Raw genomic sequence first — 8844 nt, 5'->3', positions numbered from 1 at the left:
AATGTGTGTATATAATGATTAAGCGATATTATATATTCAGTAAAGAAATTTCCGATTGAAAATGGTTAATTCTAGGAGATGACATGGAATAGAAAAGGAGATAATGTTTGCTTTTTAGCTTCTACATATCTGGAATATTTGAATTTGTTAAAATGGGACATATAAGTCAAGCAGAGAAAGACAATTACCATATGGTTTCACTCATTTGTGGAACATAAGGAATAGCAGGTAGATCAGTAGGAGAAGGAAGGGGAAAATGAAGGGGGGGAACAGAAAGGGGAATGAGCCACAAGAGACTATGGACTCTGGGAAACAAACTGAGGGCTTCAGAGGGGAGGGGGGAGGGGAATGGGCTAGCCCAGTGATGGTTATTAAGGAGGGCACATATTGCATGGGGCACTGGGTGTTATACGCAAACAATGAATGATGGAACACTACATCAAAAACTAATGATGTACTGTATGGTGACTAACATAATAAAAATTTTTTAAATGGGACATATATTTTTTTAATTTGCATTTACCTGGTATTCTTTTATTTTATTTTTATTTTTTTAATAATAATTTTTTATAATAATATTTTTTATTATATTATGTTAGTCACCATACAGTACGTCCCTGGTTTTTGATGTAAAGTTCCATGATTCATTAGTTGCGTATAACACCCAGTGCACCATGCAATACGTGCCCTCCTTACTACCCATCACCAGCCTATCCCATTCCCCCACCCCCCCCGCCCTCTGAAGCCCTCAGTTTGTTTCTGAGTCCATAGTCTCTCATGCTTCATTCCCCCTTCTTTTTTTTTTTTAAGATTTTATTTATTTATTTAACACAGAGACAGCCAGCGAGAGAGGGAACACAAGCAGGGGGAGTGGGAGAGGAAGAAGCAGGCTCATAGCAGAGGAGCCTGATGCGGGGCTCGATCCCATAACGCCGGGATCACGCCCTGAGACGAAGGCAGATGCCTAACCGCTGTGCCACCCAGGCGCCCCTTCATTCCCCCTTCTGATTACCCCCCCTTTCTTTATCCCTTTCTTCTCCTACCGATCTTCGTAGTTCTTGTGTTCCATAGATGAGAGAAACCATATGATAAGTCACGCAGAGAAAGACAATTATCATATGGGACATATATTTTTTGTAGAACTAATCACTAAGTAAAATGTAATATAATCTATTGCTCTGTTGTTCATATCATTGACTTTTGTTTAAATAGATATAATATCATGTTGGAGCACCTGAGTGGTGCAGTCGGTTAATTGTCCAACTCTTCATTTTGGTTCAGGTCATGATCTCAGGGTCCTGGAATCAAGCCCCATGTCTGGCTCCATACTCAGCATGGAGTCTGCTGGGGATTCTCTCACCCTCTCCTCCTCCCCCTGCTCTCTCTCTCTCTGTCTCTCTCTAAAATAAATAAATAAATAAAATCTTTTTTAAAAAGTAATAATATTATGTCGTGGTAGGAAAGCATTGATATAAAGGACGTCAGATCACCAAACAGACCCTCCATTCAATGTCCTAATTCTTATTTTGGAGAAGCAGATAAAGAGGAGACAGTCCATGTCTGAAGCATCTCACCTTCAATCTATATTTGCCTTTTATTACTATCAACACTTTGGCCTTGGAAGAGAAAATGTGATCATTTTTTTCCAAGAATGGGCATGGCCATAGACCTCTGACCATGTCCCTTGAATAAGTTTGGGTGAGGTCCAATGATTTGCATTTCTAACAAGTCCCCAGGTAATGCTTATGTGCTGATTTAGAAACAGGGCTTTGAGAATCACTAGCAACCAGATATCAAGACCCCCTATGGACCTATGGTAACTAAAACTATATGGATATTGCTGAAGGACTAAACAAACAAGACAAATGCCATGGGTAGAGAGCCCCAAAACATATCCACAGACTGGTATACACTTGATTTATGAATGAGGCACAGGATAGTATCTTTTCATAAATGGAGCTAAGGTATTTGAGAAGCCACACAGAAAAATTATTTGGATCCCTACCAACACCATATGGAAAAATTAACCCCTGATGAATTCTAAACTTGCATATGAAAACCAAAAACTCTATCTTTATATAAAAGAATTAGAAGAATATCTTTGTCTCCTTCAAGTAGAAAAGTAATTCTTAAACAAGACATAGAAAGAACTAACCATAAAAGAAAAGAATAGCAAATTGGACTGTGTTAAAATTAAATACTGATGTCTGTCAAAAGATATTATAGAGTAAAAAGATAAAAGATATTTGAAATTCATAAAACAAACAAAACACTCAAATGAAGAATATATAAAGGTCCCTGGAAATCAATAAGGAAAAAGAAGTGAGGGGGGAAACTATGAAAAGGAAGTAAATAAACTTTTCACATATACATACACACACATACACACAAAAGGAAATCAAAGCGACCAAATGTGATTACATTAAAATATACTGAGTTTCATTCAAATTAAATCATAATGGGAACCCACTGCATACCCACCAAATAGACAAAAATTACAATACAGAAGTCAAATATCAGAGAGGAGGGAAGATGGCAGAAGAGTAGGGGACCCTTGTTTCATCTGGTCCCTTGAGTTTAGCTAGATATCTATCAAATCATTCTGAACACCTGTGAATTCAACCTGAGATCTAAGAAAAGAATTGCTGCAATTCTACAAATAGAAAAGGGACCACTTTTTGCAAGGTAGGAGGTGCGGAGTTGTGAATCTGAGGGGATACATTGGAAGATAAACCATAGGGGGAGGAAGCCTCTGTAAGACGGCTACTGGAAGGTGATTTAGCAGTGGAGCTCAAAATTGGAACTTTTAGAAGTGTGCTCCGGATGTCCCTGCCTACAAGGTGCTCAGGTGGTGATGCAGAGCTGAATTCTAGGTGGGACAGTGTGGTCTTGGGATCCCTGCAGTCACAGAAAGAACTGGGGTCTCTAAGGGCAGCGTTCCTAAGCATTGGAGAGGGGAAGCTGGCTACAATCAGTGAGCCTGGGAGTGGGCTCTCAGTTGGTGTTGCTATAGACCACAAACCATGGCACAATTGGGCAACCACTCTCCAAGCATGGGCCCAGCAAGTGACAACTGCTGTGAGACCCCCCCCTCCTTCCCTAGGAGGAGCAGCACAGGTGCGTTCATGATCTGGCAATCGCTCCAAGAACAGGGGCCCAGCAAGCAGCAGAACTGTGGTGAGACCTCCCTCCTTCCCCAGGGAGGATCCACACGGGTGTGTACCACAGGAGCCTGCAGAGTTTGGTGCACACAAAAGTGATTGACTGTCTTTCCTTGAGGAGGTCCTGAAGAGTAGGGACCTGGATCTTTCAGTTCCAGGGCTGGAGAATGGGGCACCACCATTTTTTAAAATTAATTAAGTAATTTATTTATTTATTTTCATCCTTTAAAGGGGCACGAAAAGCCTTCAGGGCACAAAAGCCACATTTAGCAACCAGAAGCAGCTTATACTGAGCCTGGTCCCCTGGCAAGGGGTGATACAACTCTGCTTGGGCAAAGACACTTGAGAATCAGTGCAATAGGCCCCTCTCAGAAGGCCGGCAGGAACATCAGTCGAATACCAAGTTTAAGGATCACACAGAACTGAAAAAACCTGCACTAGGGGAAAATAGTATATAGAATTCAAGGGTTTTTTTCTCATGATTCTTTAGTCTTTAAGTTTAAATTTTTCTTTTTTTTTTTTAAGATTTTATTTATTTATTTGACAGAGAGAGAGACAGCCAGTGAGAGAGGGAACATAGGCAGGGGGAATGGGAGAGGAAGAAGCAGGCTCCCAGCGGAGGAGCCTGATGTGGGGCTCGATCCCAGAACGCTGGGATCACACCCTGAGCTGAAGGCAGACACTTAACCGCTGTGCCACCCAGGCACCCCTAAATTTTTCTTTTTCATTTTTTTCTTTTTTTTACTTTTCAACTACTTATTTGATCAATTCTTTTTTAAATCTTTTTAGTTTTTATTTTTACATTTACATTTTATAGATATATTCTTCATTTTTGGATGCCTTTCACTGTATTTTTTAAGGTTTTATTTATTTATTTGACACACAGAGAGAGACAGCTAGCGAGAGAGGGAACACAAGCAGGGGGAGTGGGAGAGGAAGAAGCAGAATCCCAGTGGAGCAGGGAGCTGGATGTGGGGCTCGATCCCAGCACTCTGGGATCACACCCTGAGCCGAAGGCAGATGCTTAACGACTGAGCCACCCAGGCGCCTCTCACTGTATTCAGTTTATACATATATATATGTATATATGTTTTTCTTTAATTACATTTTGGGATCTAGTGTCTTCTAACAAACAGACCAAAATACACCCAGGACAAAGTGTGTGATCCCGTTTTGTCCACCTGTGAGATTATATTCTCTCTTTTTTCACTTTTTTTTTCTTTTTTGGTTTCTGATCTCATCAGATTTGTCTAGTGTGTATTTCACTAGAGTCGTGATTGATATTTTTCATTTTATTCTCTTGTTCATCTATTCTTCTCTGGACAAAATGACTTGAAGGAGAATTTCACAACAAAAGAAAGAACCAGAGGTAATCTCTGCCATAGACTTAATTGATATGGATATAAGTAAGATGTCAGAACTAGAATTCAGAATAAGATTATAAAGATACTAGCTGGGCTTGAAAAAAAGCATAAAAGACATTAGAGAATCCCTTAGTGCAGAAATAAAAGAACTAAATCTAATCAGGCCAAAATTAAAAATGCTTTAACTGAGATGCCTTCTAAAATGGATGCTCTAACTGCTAGGGTAAATGAGGCAGAGAGAGTCAGTGACATAGTAGACAAAATGATGGAAAGCAAGGAAGCTGAGGAAAAGAGAGAAAAATGACTAATGGATCATGAGGGGAGGCTTTGAGAAATCAGCAATACCATAAATGAAACAATATTAGAACAATTGGGTTCCCAGAGGAAGAAGAAGGAGAGAGAGAGACAGAATGTATATTTGAGGAAATAGCTGAAAACTTCCCTAATCTGGGGAAGGAAATAGGCATTCAAGTCCAGGGGGTACAGAGAACCCCCCTCAAAATCAATAAAAATAGATCAACACCCCGACATATAATAGTGAAGCTTGCAAATTTCAGAGATAAAGAGAAAATCCTGAAAGCAGCTTGAGACAAGAGGTCCTTAACATACAAGGGTAGAAATCTTAGACTAGCAGCAGGCCTAGCCACAGAGAACTGGTGGTCCAGAAAGGGCTGACATGATATACTCAGGGTACTAAATGAGAAAAACATGCAGCCAAGAAGACTTTATCCAGGAAGGCTGTCATTCAGAATGGAAGGTGAGATAAGGAGCTTCCAGGACAAATAGAAACTAAAAGAATTCTTCATCACTAAACCAGCCCTGCATGAAATTTTGAAGGGGATCCTGTAAGCGAAGACAGAGCCCAAAAGTAACATAAACCAAAAATAAACAGAGAAAATATACAGAAACAGTGACTTTACAGGAAATACAATGGCACTAAATTCATATATTTCAATAATTACTCTGAATGTAAATGGGCTAAATGCTCCAATCAAAAGATACAGGGTATCAGATTGGATAAAAAAGCAAGACCCATCCATACGCTGTTTACGACAGACTCATTTTAGACCCAAAGACACCTCCAGATTGAAAGTGAGGGGGTGGAGAACCATTTACCATGCTAATGGACATCAAAAGAAGGCTGTGGTGGCAATCCTTATATCAAAAAATTAGATTTTAAACCAAAGACTGTAATAAGGGATGAAGAGGGACACTATATCTTACTTAAAGGTTCTATCCAATAAGAAGATCTAATATTCGAAGAGTTTTAATCAGGAAAGGATGCTGTATTTTGTCAAATGCTTTTTCTGCATCAATTGAGAGGATCAGATGGTTCTTGTCTTTTCTTTTATTAATGTGCTGTATTGCATTGATTGATTTCTGGATGTTGAACCACCCTTGGTGGTTAAATTAAGAAATCCCACATGGTGGTGGTGAATAATCCTTTTACTGTACTGTTGGATGCTATTGGCTAGGATGTCGTTGAGTATTTTGGCATCCATGTTTATCAAGGATATTGGTCTGTAATTCTCATTTTGATGGGGTCTTTCTCTAGTATAGGAATCAGGATAATGCTGGCCTCATAGAATGAGTTTGGAAGTTTTCCTTCCATTTCCAATTTTTGAGACACCTGTGGTAGAATAGGTATGATTTCTTCTTTAAATGTTTGGTAGAATTCCCCTGGGAAGCCATCTGGCCCTGGACTCTTGTTTTTTGGGAGGTTTTTGATTACTGCTTCAATTTCATTACTGGTCATTGGTTTATTCAGATTGTCACTTTCTTCCTGTTTCAGTTTTGGTAGTTTCTAAGTTCCCAGGAATGCATCCATTTCTTCCAGATTGCTTACTTTGTTGGCATATAGTTACTGATAATAATTTCTAAAAATTGTTTCTATTTCCTTTGTGTTAGTCATGATCTCTCTCCTTTCTTTTTTTTATAATTTTTATTTTGTTATATTAGCCAAAATACAGTACATCCCCAGTTTTTGATGCAATGCTCCATGATTCATTGTTTGTACATAACGCCCAGTGCACCATGCAATATGTGCCCTCCTTAATACCCATCACCGGCCTATCCCAATTCCCCACCCCTTCCCCTCTGAAGCCCTCAGTTTCTTTCCCAGAGTCCATAGTCTCTTATGGTTCATTCCCCCTTCTGTTTAACCCCTTCATTCTTCCCTTCCTTCTTCTACCGATCTTCCTATTTCTTAGGTTCCATAAATGAGTGAAACCATATGATAATTGTCTTTCTCTGCTTGACTTATTACGCTTAGCATTATCTCCTCCAGTCCCATCCATGTTGCTTCAAATGTTGGGTAATCGTTCTTTCTGATGGCTGAGTAATATTCCATTGTATATATGGACCACATCTTCTTAATCCAGTCATCTGTTGAAGGGCATCTCAGCTCCTTCCACGATTTAGTTATTGTGGACAATGCTGCTATGAACATTGGGGTGCATGTGGCCCTTCTCTTCACTACGTCTGTATCTTTGAGATAGATACCCAGAAATGCAATTGCTGGATCATAGGGGAGCTCAATTTTTAACTTTTTAAGGGACCCTACACTGTTTTCCAAAGTGCTGTACCAACTTGCATTCCCACCAACAATGTAAGAGGGATCCCCTTTCTCCACATCCTCTCCAACATTTGTTGTTTCCTGCCTTGTAATTTTTACCATTGTAATTGGTGTAAGGTGGCATCTCAAGGTGGTTTTGATTTGAATTTTCCTGATGGCTAATGACTTTGAACATTTTTTCACGTGTCTGTTAGCCATTTGTATGTCTTCGTTGAAAAAGCGTCTGTTCATATCTTCTGCCCATTTTATTATTTGATTATTTGTTTCCCGTGTACTGAGTTTGAGAAGTTCTTTGTAGATCTTGGATACCAGTCTTTTATCTGTAGTGTCACTTGCAAATATCTTCTCCCATTCCGTGAGCTGCCTTTTAGTTTTTTTGACTGTTTCCTTGGCTGTGCAGAAGCTTTTTACTTGATGAAGTCCCACACATTCATTTTATCTTTTGTTTCTCTTGCCTTTGGAGATGTGTCATGAAAAAGGTTGCTGTGGCCGATGTCGTAGAGGTTGCTGCCTATGCTCTCCTCTAGGATTTTGATGGATTCCTGTCTCACATCAAGGTCTTTCATCCATTTGGAGTTTATCTTTGTATATGGAGTGAGAGAGTGGTCAAGTTTCATTCTTTTGCATATAGCTGTCCAATTTTCCCAGCACCATTTATTGAAGAGACTGTCTTTTTTCCCCTGGATGTTTTTTCCTGCTTTGTCAAAGATTAGTTGCCCAAAGAGCCGAGGGTCCATTTCTGGGTTCTCTATTCTGTTCCATTGGTCTATGTGTCTGTTTTTGTCGCAGTACCATGCTGTCTTTGTGATCACAGCTTTGTAGTACAACTTGAAATCTGGTAACTTGATGCCCCCAGCTTTGTTTTTCCTCTTCAACAATTCCTTGGTGATTCGGGACCTTTTCTGGTTCCATACAAATTTAAGGGCTGTTTGTTCCAGTTCTTTGAAAAATGTCATTGGTATTTTGATTGGGATGGCATTGAAAGTGTAGATTGCTCTGGGTAGCATAGACATTTAACTATGTTTATTCTTCCAATCCATGAGCATGGAATATTTTTCCATCTTTTTGTGTCTTCAGTGTCTCTCAAGAGTGATTTCTAGTTTCTAGAATATAGATCCTTTACATTTCAGGTTAATTCTGAGAGAACGTATGATTTTGGGTGCTATTGTAAATGGAATGGGTTCCCTAATTTCTCTTTCTTCAGTCTCATTGTTCCGGTATAGAAATGCAACTGATTTCTGAGCAATTGATTTTGTATCCCGCAACATTACTGAATTGGTCTATAATTTCTAGTAGTTTGGGGGTGGATTCTTTTGGGTTTTCCATATAGAGTATCATGTCATCTGCAAAGAGAGACAGTTTGACTTCTTCTTTGCCAATTCGGATACTTTTTATCCCTTTTTGCTATCTGATTGCTGTTGCAAGGACTTCTAGTACTATGTTGAATAATAATGGCGAGAGTGGGCATCCTTGTTGTGTTCCTGATCTTAAGGGAAAGGCTTTACACTTTTCCCCCATTGAGAATGATATTCGCTGTAGGCTTTTCATAGATGGTTTTTATGAAATTGAGGAATGTACCATCCATCCCTACACTCTGAAGGGTGTTAATCAGGAAAGGATGATGTATTTTGTCAAATGCTTTTTCGGCATCGATTGAGAGGATCATATGGTTCCTGAGTCTTTTCTTGTTGATATGATGTATCACGCTGATTGATTTGCGAATATTGAACCACGCTTGCATCCC

This window comes from Ursus maritimus, unplaced genomic scaffold (assembly GCF_017311325.1).
Source record: "Ursus maritimus isolate PB19 unplaced genomic scaffold, ASM1731132v1 scaffold_17, whole genome shotgun sequence".
In the NCBI taxonomy this organism is placed as follows: Eukaryota; Metazoa; Chordata; class Mammalia; order Carnivora; family Ursidae; genus Ursus; species Ursus maritimus.
The sequence above is the reverse complement of the archived record's forward strand: the minus strand, read 5'-3'. Positions refer to the sequence as shown.